Source organism: Phalacrocorax carbo, chromosome 2 (genome assembly GCF_963921805.1).
Source record: "Phalacrocorax carbo chromosome 2, bPhaCar2.1, whole genome shotgun sequence".
NCBI classification, from domain to species: Eukaryota; Metazoa; Chordata; class Aves; order Suliformes; family Phalacrocoracidae; genus Phalacrocorax; species Phalacrocorax carbo.
Window position 1 is genome coordinate 89,694,500 of NC_087514.1, and position 22,754 is coordinate 89,717,253.

The 22,754-nt window shown below is 38.2% G+C and overlaps 1 long non-coding RNA gene across 2 annotated transcripts in view; it reads left to right on the plus strand.

Moving 5' to 3' along the window:
* LOC135311722 (uncharacterized) overlaps positions 1–8,271 on the plus strand; it is a 113,674-nt gene extending 105,403 nt beyond the window's left edge. Inside the window, exons 4-6 of one of the 2 annotated variants that reach the window (XR_010371309.1) lie at positions 904–984; positions 1,311–1,370; positions 8,123–8,271. This is a non-coding gene — a long non-coding RNA (uncharacterized LOC135311722). The remainder of the gene's footprint in view (positions 1–903; positions 985–1,310; positions 1,371–8,122) is intronic. The other variant, XR_010371310.1, reaches the window with a different exon arrangement.
* Positions 8,272–22,754: the final 14,483 nt, after the last annotated feature.

A 22,754-nucleotide genomic window follows, 5' to 3' on the forward strand; every position in this document is an offset into this window, starting at 1 on the left:
CTTTTCAGTGAGTCAACATAGCAATTGTGCACTACCCTCAGGGTCTGTGATGGTCTGCTCAGTGGGGCAGAAATAATTTTTTTCATTCATGTTGATCTTAGAAGCCCTCTTTGTTACCCTCTCAAAGGGAGTCATCTCCGGGCTAAGCTTTTAGTCACTGGGGATAGGACTATTCATCCAGGATGAACACTGGTGTGCCAAATAGCAAAATTTGTTCTAAAAATAATAGGATACCTGAAAAGACTGTGAAAGAACCAATCTTTTCTATAGTAATGTGACTCCAGGAGCTGGGTCTTCACGATATGCAGAGCCAGTGACTTGTATAACTATAAAGAATCTCACCATGAAATCATAAATGTTGCTATTCCTCTCCGCTCTGGGGTGGGCACTGGAGGTACTGTAAACAGACTCCAAGCCTTGTGTGGTTTTGCCTGGGATTTCAGATTCCACCCCAGACTGGCATCTTCCTGTCCTGTTGCTTGTGGTTGACTAAGCAGCCTAAGAATCTTTGTTTCATGAAGCATGAAACTCCATTTGTAAGCGTTAAAGTCCAAAGGGAAAAAGTGAAAGATAACTTAAAATGCTGTGTGTAGTCTAGTGGAAAAAAACACCTATGCAGCAACTTTTTAATGAAATTATTTTTGATTAGACCAGGACAATGCAGTGCATGCCATGCACTTTTCTATGAAGCTAGCAAAACAGCTTTAAAAATGTTCTGAAAGTTAATATCCTCAGCTGGGCTTGACTAAAGGTTTGGTGGTAGGGTATTTTGTTTTTGTTTTTGTTCTTTTTAAAATAATCGCACAGAAGGAAGACTAGAGTTAATTTAGGTTTGAGGTTAAATACTTAATTCAAACCTTGAAAATATACATTTTACTTCTTTCTCTGCTTTCTCTCTTTTAGCTGTTTGAAATCCTATGTAGCTGAAAGGAATCTGTCTCTCCAGGGGACATTACAGAGGGACAGCAGGAAAAAATGAGAGATGTAAGCATTTCTTATAACCAGGCGTTTCTCAGTTCTGTAGTTGTCTCTAAGAGTGGCTTCCTTTCCAGTCTTAAGCACGTCCAGCTTCAGCCATTTTTATAGTCATCTGCACACATAATATCTATCTTTTATTAGCAATTGCAAGTATGTGGGGATCCTGCAAATGAAGTTCAATGCTTATTTCCTAAGTTTAAAAATTTGTCCCTTACTCTTTTGATTTGGGGGGGGGTGTGGGTGTGTGAAGGACTTTTTGTTGTTGATTTTTTTTTTTTTTTTTGTCTCACAGAGATTATGTTACCCTTGCTTTCAAATGTGGGTTTTGACAGGGTCCACGGAAACCTGGAGGGCTGGATGGATCATTGCTACTCTGTTTTTTCAAGGGCCAGGTATGGTTTTCAACCAGATTAAGGAAAACAGCTAGAGGTTTTTACGTCTCAACCTGTCATGATTCAGTAGCTTTCATCTTTATGCTTTGCTATAGCAGAGGTCTTAATTTAGGGATTAGTTTAGAAAAATCTCACAGTTTAGTTCCACCATGTGCCCGCCCTACAGCTGGTACACCCAGTGTGTTCAGAAAGCTGGAAACAAACTCAAAACTGCTGCCAAAGCGTGGCCTGCTGCAAAAAATATCAAGATATTATGAGGAGGCTTCAAAGGTTTGGGGAAAGCAATGTCCATCTCCACGTATCTATAGGGCACATCCCTTTCTCTGCCCATAATCCCTGACTATACTGCAGAATTGTGCATATCCTCTGACAAAGCATCGTAAGGGAAGGCTTTTGGTACCCCCGCCCTGGACACAAATAATTGTATTTATATTTCAGGGTTATATGTTAGCCTTTCGTGCAAAGTTTGAGTATGCCATTTTGAAAACCACTTTATTATTTGCACCTCTTTTCTTGCCTGCCCATCTTGGTTAGATAAGTAATCACCCAACTTAAAGCGAGTCTTTACTTCTTCTCTGTTTCAGTCCTCCAAAAATAAAACCTTGGAAATTTAATTAGAAAGAACATTAGGGGGGGGGGGGGGGGGGGGGAGGGGGGGGAAGATAAAAAATAAAAAAGACCTTGCAGTAATGTGGAGTCGGGAAGTCCTTTCACAGAAAGTTTGGAGACAAACAGGTCTTCTGTAGACACAAAGCCTTATTGAACGTCCAATCCAGCTGTTCAGATGATCGATTAATATAAATACATGTTTCTGTGTTCTTGTGGTATTTTCTTCACCCACAAAGATGAAGATGTGCTTTGGAAAGCACCTCTCTGACATGAATCTCGCTTTTCGCTTACCCTGTTTTTCAAATAAGTGACCAATGGCTACAGGGCAAAAAACCAAATTATTAAGAGAAGTGAACAAATGAAGTCTAGAAAATACAAATACTTGGTCATTCCCTATCGATGATTTCTGAGTATGCCATATTTTTTTAATAATGTGATAGTTTTTTTGACACAGATTTATTCTGAATAACTTTAGGTATTAACTCATACGCCTTAGTATACTATTTTTCATATTGTACTTATTATTATCATGCTTCTTTTCAAATCTTTCAAATATTGATTTACAAATAATAGTAAAAAAAAGAGGAATAGCTACAAGGTGGCTTCACTTGAGAAGAAAAAAAGGAAGAAAAAAAAAAAGATATTAAACTGGCTTTTACCGAACTTCTTCAGTTAACTGGAAGCTGTTAAAATTCATGTAATTTTGCTCTTGGAATACATATGAAACAGTTACCAAAATGGTGTAAATATTTAAAATTACATTTTCTGAAAGAAGAGCAAAGTTTTGTGTTCTGAGTCAAAATAAAAGATATTTGAAAAAATATCTGGAACATGTGGATTCAAGAACATGAATAGAAATTTCATTCTATTGTTAGAAAGGAAGCTTCACATCAAAAGATGTGTTCTTTACATATTTTTTTTAATGATTCAGTACAAACCAGATTCTTCCATTTCACCCACATCTATTTTCAGCACCTCTTAATTTGCAAATGTAAGATTTTAAGATCCACAGAATGAGCTAGAGAATAATTTGGGATCTTCTTATTCTTTAAAATGCTTTCTTAAAGGGAGTTTGGTTTTCCAAATATCCTTTTTATTCCCCCCCAAAATAGAGTTTAACATAGAGAAGAAAATAAAGCCTGTATATTTGTGCAGAAACAAACCAATGTAAAAACAAAGAATAAAACCACATTTTTATAATCTTGTGGCTGATATGAACAAACAACACCCTCCCCCAGGCTTACGTATACATTGCATTTTTCTCTTCAGGAATACCTCTTCAAAACAAACTCATGGATTGTATGAACAGTTATAGATCTATTGGTTTAGTTTATTTCCACCGGTTTGGTTTACCTAGACGAGAAGCTGAAAGTCACGTAGCTGGTAATATATTCTATGGGTAGACAGGACCATCTAGGAATGGGACACTGGTCTCACTTTCCTTGGTAGAGGTCCGGCTCATAGTGTACCTTTTACCCACTTGCTTATCTGAAACACCTTCTTTTTATGCATTTTTCAACAAAAATGTTAACAACATAATAGCTAATAACTGTATTTTTAAGGATTTCTTATGCTCTTTCTCAGCATAAATGCACAAACTGCATTCAAGCTTTTGTTTAATAATATTGCATTTTAGTAAAGCCATAACATCTTCAATGAACAGCTAGAAAATAGAAAATATGTCTGGGGAGTGTTAAGAACTGCTTTTTAATTTTAACAACAATCTACCATGCCTGTATAGTCCAATTTACATTTTATTATCTTATATTTTTATACAGCAAAACATTTCTGTTTTTTCTGCTTTTTCATGAGCGCAGTTATTAAAAATCATTGACGTGGCATTGTGAAGAACATCTGTACATCCATTTCAGCCAGAATAGTACTGAAAACTTGAGAAAAGCACTGAAAATGTGGATTGATACTATGGCACTGGTTCATACCTTCAACCACTCTGGCATACTGCTACATGTTTGAGACAATATTTTCAGCTTCTAACTCTGAAGAAAAAGCATACTGCTGCTTAAATGAGTTTTACAGAAATGTGTGATTAGAATCAGCAGTATACTGAATTCCGTGCATTTTTAAGATAAATCAGACCCCCAACCACAGTACTTCATAACCAAACCTGTGCAGATTTATAATAAATTTGTGTAGATTATTTATCAAGCCTTTTGAAATAATGAAAGTAATAATAACCTATCCTGCAAATTGGGATTGATGTCCACATTTATAAACAGTCATAATTTAATAATATGCTAGTTCTTCATTTTCAATTTAATTTCTCTGTGACAAAGAGTATATTACACTGATTTTCTTTGCCACCCAAAATTGTTATTTTTGACAAAAAAAAAAAAAACAAACTGCCAAAAAATTAGATTCTAAACTGAAGTATATATTAGAGGAAAAGACCACTCTAATATGGAACTCTTCCATCTATGAAAACTTTTTTCCAATTAAAAAATTCAGTAAAAATATATAAAATTGTTAGAAGGAAAATTCAGGACTTGTCTAGAATATGTGCGTGTATGTGTCCAGTCATATGTGATATTTTAAGGTGGATACATATACATGGCAGTAAAGTATTGTAAGACATATTTATTCAGAATACAGTATTGTTTCCATTTTTTTGAAAGAACATAGAAAGTTCTTTAAGAAAAATAGTAAATATCAGTGGTGTTTTATGACACCCAAAGGGGAAAAATAAAACATAAACCAAAAAAAAGAAACCAAACCCAAAACCTAAAATTAACTTACACATGATCTTTAACTTGTTTCCCTACTACACTCAGTGTAAGATATAACACCTGTGTTATGAAATATATTTTATACATATATACAAAATAAATATATAGTCTAAGAGCTTATAACAGATGGGAAAAAATCTGATAAAATCTGAACATCTTACAATCTCTATTTCAGAGATAGGAAAATTAAAACTGTGTAGTAATATGAAGGTGAAACTGTTAGAAGCATCTGAATTTTTTATACATTTCAGTGCACTTATTTATAAATATGTTTAACAGTGCATGCAGAAGAGCAGTAGAGGAAGTTCTCTCTACAATTAACACCTGCTCTCCCCTGCTCAGATAAGTTCAAACACAGGCTATTTTTGCAGAAGTAAGTGGAATTGACAAATATCTCTCTAAAGCTGTCAAATATTAGATATGGAGTTGAATATTCTGTCAGTTTCTAGAAGCCTTTTTTGCTGGACTCAGATTTTCATTTTGGGGTGGTATAATGTGTGAGCAGAGTATATCCTTTTTGCATAGAATCATAGAATCATAGAATCATTAAGGTTGGAAAAGACCTCTAGGATCATCAAGTCCAACCGTCAACCCAACACTACCATGTCTCCTAAACCATGCCCTGAAGTGCCATGTCTACACATCTTTTAAAAACCTCAACCAGAGAAGTGGTGACTCAACCACCTCTCTGGGCAGCCTGTTCCAATGCCTGACCATTCTTTCAGTAAAGACATTTTTCCTAATACCCAATCCAAACCTCCCCTGATGCAGCTTCAAGCTATTTCCTCTCATCCTATCACTTGTTATTTGGGAGAAGAGACCAACACCCACCTCACCACAACCTCCTTTGAGGTAGTTGTAAAGAGCGATAAGGTCTCCCCTCAGCCTCCTCTTCTGCAGGCTAAACAACCCCAGTTCCCTCAACCGCTCCTCATAAGACCTGCCCTCCAGACCCTTCACTAGCTTCGCTGTCCTTCTTTGGGCATGCTCCCACACCTCAATGCCCTCCTTGTAGTGAGGGGCCCAAAACTGAACACAGTATTTGAGGTGTAACCTCACCAGTGCCGAGTACAGGGGCACGATCACTTCCCTACTCCTGCTGGCCACACTAATCCTGATACAAGCCAGGATGCGATTGGCCTTCTTGGCTGACTGGGCACACTGCTGGCCCAATAACCCCAGGTCCTTTTCCACAGGGCAGGTTTCCAGCCACTCTTCCCCAAGCCTGTAGTGTTGCATGGGGTTGTTGTGATCAAAGTACAGTACCCAGCACTTGACCTTGTTAAACCTCATTCAATTAGCCCCAGCCCATGGATCTAACCTGTCAAGATCCCTCTGCAGATCCTTCCTACCCTCCAGCAGATCAACACTGTTGCCCAGCTTGGTGCCATCTGCAAACTTACTAAGGGTGCACTCAGTCCCCTCATCCAGATCAGTGATTCATTGATAAAGATGCTAAACAAGACTGGCCCCAACACAGCCCTGGGGAACACTGCTCATGACTGGCCGCCAACTGGATTTAACTCCATTCACCACAACCATCTGGGTTCAGTCATCCAGCCATTTTTTTACCCAGGGAAGAATGCACCCATCCAACCCATGAGCCACCAGCTTCTCTGGGAGGCTGCTGTGGGAGAGCATCAAAGGCTTTGCTAAAGTCCAGGTAGACAACATCCACAGCCTTTCCCTCATCCCCCATCCACATCCCTCATCTGGTCATAGAATGATAGCTTCAAAAGAAGCATGCTGAAATCCAGGCCTGTCTTCATTGAATTTTGCCTCAGAATTCAAGGAAATTCAAATTTCACTAGGAATTTGGTCTTGCTACTTTAAGAACATACCAAAACTATGACTATTACATGTTTTATTATATCTTTAGATCTAATAGACACAATTCATACCTCAGTGGATACCAGTGAAAGCCACAGTCAATCAAACCTCATTGATTTTTTGTGCATTCCCATTCTTAATTGGTTTTATATACTCAACGTGGGAAGAAATAGGAAAAAAAATACACATCTAAATCTTCTGGTGTTGACATAGTTTTAACAGAAAAGCATTTCTATGTCTGTAAAAATACCAAATACTTTGCTGAAATAATTTATTTGAAAAATGAAAATTAGAAAAAAATCTGTGATTAATTTTTCAATCAATGTTTATTAATTGGCATTAATAGAAATTGTGTGCAAACTAAGAATAGTGAATAAATCCCTAAGCAACGTAATGGCAGTGCAGCTTAACTAATAAAAGCAGTTTTAAATGAAAACTTGAAAGAATTATTGCTGCATGGAATGGTTATTAAAAGGATGTTGAGAACAATATCTATATTTTTCCTCATATTTAGTAAGACAAAAATATAACAATAAATTGACACGTTGTTCCTTTGAAATGGAGCAGCAATAGACTTCTTGAAGACAAACAAAATTTAAATATGAACAATGGACTATAAATCTATCAGCAGAAATCTGCTCAGTAGCAGAAGAAAATTAGAGTCAAACAACACATAACTGCTCCTTCTGTAGACTGTTCTTCAGGAAATTTCTTTCCTTTATGTAACTGTTGCTTTGGTGATCTATAGTTTCATGGGAAACCTCACGTTCTGTCACTCTTGCTTTTCCCTTCAGTTTTCAAAAATAAGAAGAAAATTAGGAAAGAAATAGAATTGTAAGCCCTTTGCTTTTCTCTGACACAGATCACTAATTTGCTGTTTTTCTATCTGTATCCTTTGTACTTTATTTTTATCTTGAAGGGTGTATAATGGCATTTTCAAGGCCAGATCTGGAGCATATAAAATTTTTGTTCTCGGGCCTGTTTATTGTAAAACTTCTGGGAAAATGAAACTGATGATTTACAGTATTACGGAGTATAATTTCTAAATTATTTTGGTGGCACTGCTGTGTGAAACCTATTGTGCATCCATAGGATCTTTGCTTCTAAGTCATGTAAAAATATTTGAAAACATACATGTGACAGGCAAATCCTGATAAAGGGAAAATAAATATATGTCTACTGCAGAGTGATAAAAAATAAAAATTTGCCCAGGGTTGTATACTAACATAGGGGAACAGATTTCTCAGCAATGACATTTTTGTTCTTAATAATCATTGCTATAAGTCACAGGGGAAGCACTTACTGCTTCTCAGTGGCAAGACAAAGTCCTGCCCAATGTGTGGCAACAAATGTTTAGCACAGGGCTGCCCTTGGAGTTCCTTTGGGAGAGGGCAAGGGAATGCAACTTGTCTTCTCATAAAATTACTGTTACATCTTAGAAGAGATGCAGTTAATGATTTTATAAGTTGGTTGTTGTTTTTTTTTTGCCTACTCACACTGAGTAGTGTTGCAGTTGTTTTGCCTTACATCTAAAGATCCCCTAAACTTTGAAAATTATTCACTTTCTAGATTTCAGGAAGGGGTTAATGCCTGTCAACAGCCAGTTCCAGTGGAAAGCATCACACAGCTAAGCAGTACCTTGTTCTGTAGGTCAGTACAGCTTCCTTTGTGGTGGTTAGTATCTGTGTAGCATTTTTCATCCTCAAAAGATTGAAAACATACAGACACTAATTAATCTTCCCTGCACTGCTATGAGGTAAGTAAACACTGTTAATCCTACCTGATGAATGGGAAAACAGCACAGCGGGGTATTCCTAGTCAAACTGAAGTTGGTGAGTCATAATTTCACCTACAGAATTTTAAAGGTTTGTTTACATGTGATGTTTGAACCTCTTTAACTCTATCAGCTTGAACCTGGTAAGGTTAAAAAAGGTACAAGCTCTAGAGTGGATATGGGTGAACTGGTATAAAAACATTTCTACTGGAATAGCTTATTCACATTTGATTATTGTGGTAGAAGAATTATTATAGTAATACAGCAGCATCTACTTTACTATCTGTACTGGTTGCACTATATTGGTTAGGAAAAATTTGTACTCAACTCTAATAATCTTCTAAGCGTGGAAACAAATATAGACCTGTCCCTTAACAAAAAAAAAAACCAACAACATAGCAATGAAAAAGTGAGCCAACTTTCTTACTCTCCTGTCTTTACTACTTTTTTTTTGCTTGCAATCTAACACTGTTTTGTTGTAATCCCAAGTGTGCTGTGCCTCACTGTGTCTGCACTTTTACACATTTTGGAATAAGCGGGTGAGAACACAACCAGCTGAGTCAGTTTCATACGACTATTTGATGGTTATATTTGGATGAGCAATCTGTGCTGGTAGGGTGGAAAATACACTCGGGGATTCTGCTTCTCCAGTCTTAAGTAACCAGAGAATAGTGACCATGATCTATCTTCAAGTTACAAGTTGTAGTTCCATTTTCCAACACAGTATTTTGCGGAATTATAGGTAGCTCTACAATGTTCATATAAGTATTATCCCTGAGCTAGGAGAAAGGCTAGGAAGTTTTGGTTCAGCCTGCAAGGACAAGGCAGCCCTGGCAAGATAATTCAGAACAGCTCTCCTGCTTGCTCATATTAATCCCAAATTACAAAGGAGAACACTAGCCTGCTGTATAGAATATGTCTTCCTTGCTTTGTGGATAGCTTTCATATCTGTTAAGTGAAAGCTTTCTTGATAAGGTGAAGGTGGGTGACTTTTATACTGTATCTAGTTTGCAGGTCACAGGGGTACCCTGGTATGCTGATGGACTCTTCTAGACCTGTTCAGAACAAGACCAGCCTCCTACTAGTCTGTTCCTCTAGGCTGCCTCTTGATGGGAACCCAGTAATGGAAGGGAGGGGACAGGTATTTGGGGCACATCCAGACCTTGCCCTGACATGGAGTCAGGCAAGGCATGCACTGAGATTCCACAGTTTGAGTACAAACCTAATGGTCCAGGATGCAGCAAAATGTCAAAATCCTGCACCTCTGAAGTCACAGTTCCACGTGGCTGCCCAGTTGGCATATATTTTCAAACACCTCAATGCTGAAGGTGAACTCCTTCTTAATGAGACCATTTATCTAGTGAAAACTATACCTACTGAGTTCTACCACTTGCCATCTTGCCATATGTCAGTGTTGTTGCCATTTTATTAATAGAACAGGATGAAAAAGTAAAATTTAGTTTCATGTTAGAAAGATTGTAAAAATGTTCCTAGGCATATATTTTTAACTGTGAATAGATACCAACTGAAGAACCATGTCCAGTTTCCTCAACCTCATTTGAAAATTTAATTCTGCTTGGATTTGATTCTTGCCGGAGTTCTTTTTCCACTGTGGTAATAATAGAGGATATCACAGATGAGCACTACTTTTTTCTTAGTCTTAAGTATTGCCATTAATCATTCACTTCTCTAGTTGCATGAATATTTAGCAACCTGAAGCATTTTTTAAGAGACTGACATGTCTGAAAACCATTATAAACTTTAACTTTCTAACTGTAATGATGTTCAAGATGAAGATTGCTCATGACAAGAAGATGAAGAACATTCATGAGAAGTTCTCCTTCAGGAACAACCACCACTGATAGAAGAAATTTCTCTGCCCTTTTCTGGTATTTGAATTGCATGTTGCTTTCACTTTTTGTCATAGGTGGGTGTCAACCAGTCGGCTGCCTCCCAGCTTCTGTTAGCAGCTTTCTGTATTTCTAGAAGTCAATTCCTTGGCAAAATTTCCTGGATGATTGAATCCTCATCAGCGAGGAGGAAAAGAAGTTATGTTTCAAGTAAGCCATGTTCCCCTTTAGATAAGTAAAGAAGCCATGTGTTCCGTTTACCAGGACATCAGACTGTAATAAAAGATTCTTTACTACCACCTTGCTTACTGAACATCTATTGCCCAGAGCTAAGCTTCAAAGAGACAAATAAGCTATGAGGAAGTCCAATAGCAAGGCTGTAGCAAGACAAGATTGGTTTAACTTTGTGGATGGGGGACTGGGAAGGGAAAGAAGGCCTTTAACCTAGATTTTCTACTAAAATAGGTCATGAGTTACTTACATGTGCATGGAGCTAACGGACAGATACAAAAGCTAAGATTAGTCAATAACAGCAGCATCTGGCATTTCTGCTTTCAATCCAGATGAGAGGTAAATTAACCCTTTTAAGTATTTTGCACTATGTTTCCCTCCTGCTCTTTTCCATATTTATGGGCAGACTTGTCCCTGGTATGCAGTTAGAATCTATACAGGGAAGGCACTTAAATGTAAATATTTTGTATTTTGCAAAACAAAGAATAAAATTATAAGAGATGAAAAAACAATTCAAATACCTTGTACTGTAAACATGCAAAAAAACCCAACCAAACAAAAAAAAAAAAAAAAAAAAAACAGAGAAAGGATGGTGGATCTTCCATGAAACATGAGATAAACATGAAATAAAGAACTTGCTCTGGAATGGATTGTGCTGTTCCTGACTTATGAAACAATCCAGTCTCAAAGACTTTTTTCTGGTTTTTGACACATCATACATTTTATCAAAAACTAATGTTAGTTCTACTGAATACAAAAAAAAAAACCAACAGAGGGAGATGAAATAAAATTATCTAAATCTGGAAGAAAGCCCATCCAACAGTCAAGTTCAAGCCTTAGAACTTACCCTGTTCCCAGAAAGCTTGTTCAGATCTATTTGGTGCATAGAACTGTTACCTCAATTTAAGACCATTACGGCCTTTACTCTTTTTCATCCATGTTTTCCTCCTCCATGTGGATTGTTTCCAGTTGTTCGTGTATGAGTACTAAGGCAGCCAAGTTTGCTTGCTCTGACTTTTAGACAGCTGTTAAAATAATTATATGATGCCCTACTTCCGATTAAATAGCAGTAGTTAGGATTCATAGCAATATCAGACTGTGCATTCAAGGAACTATTTATTTTTGTGATAGCTTTTTCATCCTCCTCTGAGTTTTCCCTGGAATAATAAAGTATGGATAAATTGCAAGGCACATATGCAAAACTGGAGTTCAAAACATATATGTGCTGCTTATATAGTAGACTACAACTGCAAAATTGTTTTTATTTTTTCAAACCACACACTTTCAATAATCACTATTAAAGAACGGCCTCTTAAAAAGGGAACCACAGGTTTCCACTAGCACCAATATTCTTCCTGTTGGTGGGAAGTCAATGGGATTGGTAGCACTCCACACTTCTGAAATTCAAAAGGATTTAAATTCTAAGAGTTGAAGGGTGCAATGATTTGATTCTGAGAATTTATCTAGTGCTCAAATATTCTACCTATTTGCAAAAATGTCTACATTTGCATTACTAAGTTTGTTTTCTCTTACTCAATGTCAAAGACTTGGTTTTACACTTTTAATTTTTTCCATGCCTCACTTGAGTGAAACTCAGAAGTAAAGGAAGATATTTGTTGAGTCATTTTGGGGGGGTGACTTCCTTTTTTTTTGGGGGGGGGGGGGGGAGGGTTGCTTTTTAGGGAAATGCAGAACCATTCACAAAATAAATAGAATAAATTATGAGGAATAGGGATACCTCAGTGGAATAGATAGTATCAAAGACGTAGCATTGCAGATCAGAAAGGAAGAAAAATTTTTAAGGAAAAGACTTAATGCTAAGTAAAAATGCAAGCAGCGGTTCCACAGAACATTAAATTATTTTTCAGTTATGCATACAAAATCTAAATCATATCTTACTAATGGAGGGGAAAAAAACTCTTGTAAATATTAGCATTGATCTCACAGATTCTTATGCCTGTATCACCATTGTGTAATTAATCCGAAGTATAAAATCTATATAATTACACTAACATAAATTGTAAAATATAAAACATATATTAAAGTTAAATTTCTTTCTTCAAATACATGTAAGTATCAGTATCTCAAAAAACCTAAAACTCCTTCATACCAGACATATAGTGGAATTTTTTTTTTTCAGTTAAAGTTGATAATTGCATTAGCAAATCCACAGGTAGTTAACTTTAACACTGGAACAATCATAGAATCAAAGAATGTCCTGAGTTGGAAGGGACTGGCAAGGATCATCAAGTCCAACTCCTGTCCCTGCACAGGACAACCCCAGAATTCACACCATATCTCTGAGGGTGCTGTCCAAATGCTGCTTGAATAGCGTCAGGCTTGGCACAGTGGCTACCTCCCCGGGGGCCTGTTCCAGTGCTCCACCACCCTCTGGGTGAAGAACCTTTTCCTAATACCCAACCTAAACCTCCCCTGGCACATCTTCCTGCCATTCCCTCGGGTCCTGTCACCGGCCACCAGAGAGAAGAGATCAGCGCCTGCCCCTCCTCCTCCCCTTGTGAGGAGGCTGCAGACCGCAATGAGGTCTCCCCTCAGTCTCCTCTCCTCCAGGCTGAACAAACCAAGTGTCTTTAGCTGCTCCTTGTACAGTTTCTCCTGTAAACCTTTCACCAACTTTGTGGCCCTCCTCGGGACACTCTCTAGTAGCTTTATATCCTGAATATACTGTGGCACCCAAAAGTGCACCACACTGTACTCAAGGTGAGGCCGTGCCAGTGCAGAGTAGAATGGGACAATCACCTCCCTCGACCAGCTAGCAATGCAGTGCTTGATGCACCCCAGGACTCACTTGGCCCTCTTGGCTGCCACGGCACACTGTTAGCTCATGTTCAACTTGCCGTCAACCAGAACGCCCGGGTCCCTCTCCACGGGCCTGCTCTCCAGCCTCTCGTTCCCCAACCTCTATGTACACCCAGGGTTGCCTTGGCCCAGGTGCAAAATCTGGCTCTTGCCCTTGTTGAACTTCACACGGTTGGTGATTGCCCAGCTCTCTAATATGTCTAGAGCTCTCTGCAAGGCCTCTGTACCCTCAAGAGTGTCAACAGCCTCTCCCAATTTTCTGTCACCAGCAAACTTAATTAGCATTCCTTCCAGTCCTGCATCCAAGTAATTTATGAAGTCATTAAAGACTACCAGTCCTGAGATGGACGCCTGTGGAGCCCTGCTAGTGACTGGCCACCAGCCCAGTGGAACCCCATTTACTATAACCCTTTGAGCCCGACCCATCAGCCGATTGCTCACCCACTGCATTGTGTGATTATCCAGCTGCATGCTGGACATTTTTTCCAGGAGGATACTGTGACAGACAGTATTGAAAGCTTTACAGAAATCCAAGAAGATTACATTGACTGGCTTCCCTTGGTCAGATAGGTGGGCAACCTTGTCATGGAAGGAAATAAAGTCTGTTAAGCAGGACTTTCCCCTCGGGAACCCGTGCTGGCTGGGACCAATGACTGCATTGTCTCTCAGGTGTTTTTCAAGAACTTCCAGAATGATCTTCTCCATAATGTTGCCAGGCACAGAAGTGAGACTGATGAGCCTGTAGTTACCGGGGTCATTGCTGTTGCCCTTCTTGAAGATTGGGACAATCTGAAAAAGGGACAATTACTTTGGGAAAGTTTAAAAAAGCCTTTCTTATTGTCCCTCACAGTACTGGCCTGCTTAAACTCTAACTGAACTTTGGCCACATGAGTTTGCTCCCTGTTGTGGCAAACAGCACCCCTGCAGTCCTCCCATGTTGCCTAATCTTGCTTCCACTGGCCATATACTTCCTTTTTTTGCCTTATTTCTAAAAGAAGATCCCTGCTCAGTCAAGCTGGCCTTCTGCCTCACCTGCTTGGCTTCCTACACTTTGGCACTGTGTGCTCCTGTGCCTTTAGGGGGTGGTGCTTAAAAAGTGACCAGCACTGATGGACCCTGGCACCTTCAAAAGCTTTTTCCCAGGGGACCAGTTTTCCTCCTTTTACCATAGATTTTAAACTTGACTGCTTCATGGTCGCTGTGGCCAAGGCACCCACCAATCGCCACTTCATCCACGCGACTGTCTATGTTGATAAGCAACAAATCAACAAAGGCACCTTTCCTGGTTGGTTCCCTTAGTACCTGTACCAAGAAGTTTCCATCCAGATGGTTTATGAATCTGCTAGACCTGATTGTCCCAGCTGTGTGGTATTCCCAGCTGACATCTGGCAAGCTGAAGTCCCCCATAAGGACAAGAGCAGATGACTTAGAGGCATCCCTTAGTTCCTTGAAGAAAAACTCATCAGTGTCACCCTCCTGAGTGGCCCAGTGTGGCCCCATGGCTGGGTGGTCTGTAGTAGTCTCCCACAACAACATCCAATTTATTTGTTTGTCCCTTAATCCTTACCCAGAGGCTCTCAACTGTGCCATTGCCAGCTCCAATCTCCATGCATTCCAGCTCCTCCACTATATAAAATACCACTGTCTTCAATGAAAATGACATACTAAAGACTTTGGATGACTGTCAATGTAAAGGCATGAAATTTTTAACGATCCTGTCTATTCTCTATCTTTGGAAATTTTCTAGGCAATGTTCATTGTAACATCAGAATAGTACTGTGTACAAAAGTGGTATTAGACAGTGAGAGGGAGACCAGGGGAGCCATCATTCTAGGCTAATTTTGTTTATTTTCCCTCAAAAAATCTAGGAATTTAGGGATTAAAGCAGTTTTAGCCCCTTCTAGGCTCCTGGTAGACACAAACCAGGACAGCTGGTGGATGTAACACACTAGATGACATCCAGGGAGGGAAACGTGTCTCTCTATAAAGTGTATGAAGAATTAGAGCATGTTCCAATATTTCCCTCTTGTAGAAACAGTCCAAGGTCTATCTTGCTATCTATGTTCCCTTTAGTCCCAGCACATGGAATATTTTATGTGACACAAGTTTTTCTGAGATTTTTCTGGAGTAGTGGTACTTCTCAGCCTTTGTTCTTCTGTCTCTGTTGTAAGCTTTGGTAGAGAGGTGTACATGGTATCTCTCTTCAAAAAAATATTAATATCCTTATCTGATTAAAAGGTTTTACTTTGTTTTACTCTGTGGTTTTGACAAACAATGACATCTGTCCAAAGTCCACCAGTATGATAGCATTTGAGCATAAATCACGCTATATTATGTTAACGCGTCCTTTGGAACAATTCCATGCCATAAATGCTCTTGTTACCCCCGGAGAATAAACAGATAACTCGACTCCCATTTGCATCATTCATTTGAGAACCTTATTGATACAGCAACTGCAGATTTGGTATGAAATAATGCCATGATGAAATAATGATTGAATTCATTCTTGCTATTTGTTTGTGTGCTGTGGGGAAAGGAGGCAATAGTAATTTTTTTTTTTAAAATATGCTGAGATGATTTATCCATTGGAATTCACCTTTGCAGTACCACCTTCTTATCTGCATACAAGAGCAGTGGGGTATGCACCATATACTTCCAGTGAATGAACGATCCCTTATGGGAAAGGGGTTAAAAGATTAAGTAACAGTATCTAGAACAAATGTGCATTTTCTCAAATAATCTGCTCTAAAAAATGCTCAGATATTATGGTTGTGTGTGTGTTGTGCTGGTATTTCCATATAGCATAATCCATATTATTTTTAATAGGACTCAGAATGGCTCGTTTATCCTCCACTCAATTACTGAGCTACACCATTTAGAACTTTCTTTGTTCTTACTACACAGGATACGTTGCTGTGCGTTCTGTCTCTGTACATATGGATAACAAGAGAGAACTGCACACAAAGTCAAAGACCAACATTTTAAAAATTTCATCTAAAGAGTAGGTGAAATAATTCAGAAACCTCAACCAAAATAATGTATATTACTTTGGATAAGACAGTTTCATAGGAGCACAGCAGTAGAAATAGTAATTCTCAGTTGTGGCAATGTCATTTTCCACCCTCCAGCTGAAGACAAGATAAAAGCAAAGGCCTGACCCTTGAGTCCCACTCGTGTTTTTAGATCACGAGATTACGTCAAAATCTCAGCCTATATTCCAAAGGAAGTTTCTAGCCCTCATGTGGAGAAAAGCTTAACAATACGAACTCGTAGCCTCTGTTCAGAAAGACAGTGTACAATGAACACCTGAATATGCAGAAAACCCCAGACTCTCAGAGTTACCATAGACTCCAGGAAAGATATATATCAACACAGATGTTTAGTCCTACGGCCACTATAAATACAAAATAGAGGTACACATTTAAATTTTATTGAATAAATAAAGGAATATGAATACTATCCTGTGTTATTAATATTATGATACCGATTTTACTTTTAAATAAGGTATTTCTTAGCATGCTAGTCCTGTGAAAATTTACACCATTTCCTTTTAAGTCAGATCATGAACAGTCAAAGAGTAAGTCTGATGTTTACATTCCTGTAAAGTCATTGCCGTACTTGAGGGGGACAGTTTTTATGTTCTTGTCCTTTTTTTTTTTACCCCTGAAGGGGTATTCAGTTCAGTCTGCTGTGGTCTTTGCCAGTGACTTCATGTCCACATAAAACCCAGGGCTCTAATACTTGACCAGATTGCATTACTATGGTGCTGCTTTGTTCCTGGGAGACAGCACAGTTGTCCTGATGCTTAAGAGAACAGAAGTGTCTCTAGGGAACTCATTTTTTTCTACATGCGTGAAAGACTGAGGTGAGGACACAAAGACTGTGAAGAAAAAGATCTATCAGTCTTTCCTTTCTGTATCATCAGAGGGTTTGCATTGATTAAAAAATTGTGAGGAAGTAGAGATGACTTATAAAAAGGTGGTAACACCAAAAGCTCACTCCAAACTTACACACAAATTCAGGATAAACTTTATCAGGAGGGATGGGGATGTCATTTTACAACATGTAAGGAGGAAGGAATGCTGGCAAGCCAAAAATAGTCCTGAAACAGTACAGTGATTCAGTTTCAATTAAGGTAAGTGCTATCAGAAACTTCCTCATGGCTTGACTTTTGGGCCGGGAAGCAGGGAGAACCATAGTTATCTTCTCACTACAATTCTGAACAGGTTCCCCTACGAGTTTTAGCACAGTTAGAAATTCTAAGGTGTGACTACTCTGGAAAGATTAAAAGCTCTCTTTTTCTGCTATGTATCATAGAAGATGATCAAAGCCAACCCAACCCAACCCAAATAAAATAACATAAAATTAAATTAAATTAAATTAATATTTTCAGCCTTTAAATATCTGTACCTTAAAATATATTTTAATCTCTCATCAGAACAGATTTTTCTATAATTTTTCTAAATATAGCTCATGTGTCATTCAGAAATTAAGTGAAACATGAAAAATTCCCAAGACAAGAGTAGGAAGGCAGGTCATTAATATGGAAAGATGTTTTACTCATAGAATCACAGAATCACAGAACCCCAGGTTGGAAGGGACCTCAGGGATCATCTAGTCCAACCTTTCTAGGAAGAGCACAGCCTAGACAAGATGGCCCTGCACCCTGTCCAGACAACTCTTGAAGGTGTCCAACGTGGCCGAGTCAACCACTTCCCTGGGGAGATTATTCCAATGGGTGACTCTCCTCACTGTGAAAAATTTCCCTCTGGTGTCCAATTGGAATCTCCCCAAGAGCAACTTCTGTCCATTCCCCCTTGTCCTCTCCATGTGACTCCTTGTAAAAAGGGAGTCTCCATCTTCTTTGTAGCTACCCCTTAAGTACTGGTACATGGTGATGAGATCCCCTCTGAGCCTCCTTTTCTCAAGGCTGAACAAACCCAGCTCTCCCAGCCTATCCTCATATGGCAGCTTCCCAGTCCTTTGATCATCTTGGTGGCCCTTCTCTGGACCCCTTCCAGCCTGAACTCATTTTGGATACTTTCTTTTGTATGTATTGTCTCTGAACTTCAAGTAATCATGTGTCTTAATTAAATCCACAATACTGCCGAACCTCTCTTCTGTCGTGTCCAGAGGGTATTTGGATGTTGCACTAGGAAAACATTACAGTTCAAGTCATAATAATACTATGATTTTAAAAAATTATGACTCCGGATGGGAGTCTTGTCCCCTAAGTTCAGCCATTCCAAAATGAGGAAGCTATAACATTTTAGTTTTCTAAGCTTTTTCTAGGCCTAAGATGAGCATCTTGAGACGTCACTAGTGAGGGAATCTCAGTAACTCAGGCAAGAAATCTAACTTTTAAACAGCTAAAGTCAGTGAAATTAAACTGGATCTTTTTCCGTTAAGAAATATGAGACCAAAACATCTGTATCTTTATGGGGAGTAGTCTTTTATTTTGGAGGCTATTCCAGTAATTGCAGAAATGAGGAAATTACACATATGAATGATCTAATGATGTAAGGAAGAATTAGCCACCAGAAAGCTAAAAAAAAATCCCAGGACATGCTGCAGGGTTTTTTTTCACAATGCTGCTGTACTCTATTGGAAGGAAATGCTAAAGAAGGAACTGTAATTTCTCATTTTAAAGAGTGACAGGAGTAATAAAATCCAGGTATTTTTAGTACTTTTAAGCCAGTGTAAAATTTTATAGTAAAATCTTTGTGGTCAAGGTAGAAAAAAAAAAACCTGTCCCCTCCATTTTAAAAAAATCCCAGAGATTTGCATTAACTAATTTCTGTAAAGCAGATTTTCAAGGAAGATCACACACATTTTATAATTACTAGATTCAGTGAAGTTTCTGTCCATCAAGACTACCTTACACTAGACCTCAATTACAAAAAAAATACATGTTCTGTCATGAATTACAAAAATCATTATAAACTGGGAAGTATATTATGCTATTATGCTTAAATTTTTTCTGGTGTTAATACTGTTGAAGATCTGATTGTACTACAAGTAAAATATTCCAAATCTTTACAATCATTGAACTTAACACATAGCTTTTACTAATTACTTGGAATTATTGATGAGTTCAGTTTCAATAAAGAAATGTCTAATTTCCACTGCAAGGTAAGAAATATCGCACTGTCAAAGTTTACGTAATTTATCTCTATGGCACAAATTAACTTTTTATCTATATACATTTTTAAGAATTAGAAAGATAAGGAACCTTCACAAATAACATTTAAATTTTCATGTTGATAGGAATTCTTAACTTAATTTTACCTGTTCAGACTGCTGGGATTTGAAAATATAATGCATATGCTAGGTGTTTTTACAGAGTAAAGCAATACCATTACTTTGGGGGAAGGAAGTGGCTTTGATTTTGGTTTGTATAACTTCATTCCCTTTAAAAAGAATTCTATTTAATTTTAAAGTTGCCTGTGATCCAGTTTAACATTGAGCTCTGATGAAAAATCAATCACTTTAAAATGGTATGACTGAGACTGTACAAATGTGTGAAAGTGCCTGTCCATTTTGCAGCTGAGTCTGGCTTATCTGAGTTAGAAACATAATTTTCTGTTTCAGCATAGACACACTCAGGGAAAAAAAAAAAAAAAAAAAGGCAAAAAAAGCGCTTATGTTTCAATAAAGGCTAAGAACTCATCAGAGATGTCAGGCACCTTCTCAGATGCACAGCTCCTCTCCTGTGGCCTGAGGAACGCAGTAGCATTCCTTCCCATTCCTCATATTTAGGTGTTTTACAGCTCCAGAATAGCAAGCTTTTTGCCCTTCTGTAGCCAATTGTAAGGCAGTAAAAGGTGATGCAGTTATCTGGAAACCTAGGCTGAGAGGTTTAATTTCAATTCCATTAGCTTTGCCATCTGTTTCATCTCAGTAATACAAGGTACTGACAGATGTGGATTCTGCTTTTGAGTTCTTTCTGTTCAGAAGAATACTAAGCCATTGGCTAATAAACTTACTGCCGTTCATAATCAGATTAATGGTAAGACCCTTCTACTCCTCAGCTATATACCTAGGCCCTACATAGTAGAATCTATGATACCTACATCCGTTCACTAGGTCATCCCAAATTGAGAAAAGAGGTGGGTTTTCTGCATATTTTCATCCATAAATACTGGAGCACCTCCACTTCAGAGCCAGGCATGACTGAACAGCAATTTCTCTGGTGCAGAGTCCAGGTAAGACATTTGGCTGGGTCCAGTTACAATGCATAGATCTCGATAAAACTGTGAGTCTTGGGCTGAGCAAGGAGTATTTCTTTTTATTTTACTTTCTTGTTGACCCTGCCATAGACGTGTGAGCTGAATGATTAGAAGTAAAGCACTGCTAAACCAATTTGTCAGTTATGGTTAATATGACTAAGGGGCTTGACTCAGGTGAGCTGTAGCTAAACATATGAAGTTGACTGCTTTACATATCTGAGATTCATTTATCCAAGTATAATATTTGTTGTCCAGGCTACTACACTGGAATCACCCTAGGCTCCTTTTCTGTAGTCAGCAAAGAGGAATAAATGCTTCCACAAAATAATTAACTTCATGCTATAGTAGATATCTAGGAACAAATAAATCATACTGTTTCTCTCGATTGACATAAAAATGGCTTTACTTCAGTAAAAATAATAACACATCTCACATGAAATCTTGAACTATTTTTCAGATTATTACTACCATTCTAAAATAAGTAGTTTAAGACCAGTGTGTAATTCCATATCCACACTGCATAAATAACATGACCGATGTTACTCCGCTTGCAGAAACTGAGAGACTCATGGAGGGTTACCTTTTTGGCAGCCAGAGGAAGAGAGCTGGTGTCTCCCAGGGCATAAGGTTCCAGGCACTGGGTTGGGGGTGGGCTGTAGCCGTCTGCTGTTCCTGGGGAATCTGCTCTCCCTTTAGATTTAATTTGTGGATGGAGCCATGCTCAGTAGCACCTGCCCTCTTTCAGTACAAAGCTGCCTGTCCTTGGGCCTCAGCTCTATCTGGCGGGCAGATTGCGTCTGAAACCATCTGTGTGCTGGTCTTGAAGAAAAGTATGCAACACGAGTCAGTCTTGCCTAGTGTGCGAATAACCAGATGTGGATTTTCAGAAAAAGAGGGTTTCATTTCTGTTAGAATAGCAAGTAATAGTGCATAGTACTTCAGATTAATTTCTTGGTTTGAACAAAATTGATAGAGAAGCATGAAACCAACAAGATACCCAGTTTCCCTACTGCTAGTTTCTTTAAAACAGACAGACCGCAAAAACAATTCTGTCAATTATATTCTTACACAATGTGAGGCACAAGGAGGCAGTACTTCCTGAAAAGACGATGTAGAGTCTTTCATTAAGCATAAGAAGACCTCAGATTGAATCTAATCAGACTTTTTTTAGGAAAAGAGTCCTGTTGGTAGAATACAGTAGAAAAGAATATAGACACTCCTATAAGGAAAGTAGATATAATTTGCATAGTTTTATGTAGTTCTCTTTTCTTAACAGGGACCCATGTATGACATACAAAGGAAGAGGAAACCTGTCTCACTGAGATAGGACTCTGATAAAAATAACCTCCCAGGTACTTCACTAACTCATTGCTGCAATAGCTGTAAATTAAGTCACTGCTAATTACTGTGGTTGCAGTTCTAAATTTCTTTTCTAGACTATTTACTAGAGATATTAATATTTACTACAAATGTCAGTTGCACTTCCCTCTCTTTTTTTTTTACTGCAATGTGAAGTCAATAATTTTCTCTCAGTTCTGAAAAGCAAACAAACAAAAACACATCTTAAATTACTTTTTAATGATTCCTTTTCTCAGAATCTATATTTATACTGGAGAATGGGAGTGCAGTACAATATGCTTGTATCATATACCACTTTTGTCAAAAAGATTTCTTGGAAAGGTATAATGCATTATTAACTGTAAGTCCTCATAAGGAAGAGCTGTTTTGAAGGTGGTATTCTTGTGTCAGTTTTTCTAGATGTGATAGAAATACTTTTGCAAACATTTTTCAATTGTATAAGTTTATACAATTTTTCCACAGTAACAGGTTTGACTTATTGATTCCATCTGTAGATTTAGTTGGACTCAGGGCTATTCCATTTCATAAAATCTGTAGATAGGATCTTTTCTTTCTTTCTCCATTGTCGTTGACTAGTCTTTTTTCCCCCATAGCAAAAAAGGTGGCAGGGTATTTTTAACTTTTCATATAGTTCTCCTCCTCCCGTAATATTTTGTTTGAGCTCATTCCCTTCTGACTATTCCACTCCCACACTAAGTGCCCGTAAACAGTCACTTACGCCCGTAAGCAGTCACTTGCTTGTACAAGTTGTCTCTGAGAATTCCCCAGTAAGCCAAGATCAGCTTCCAGTTCTGTTCTGAAATCCAGACATAGGAGCGTCCATTACACATTTCATGTTTGTGCCTCTAGTTCCTTGTGATAAGGCAATAATAACCCACTCATGTAGTACATCTGAAGCCTTGTCATCACTTTTAGAAATCTATGTTAAATTATGTTAT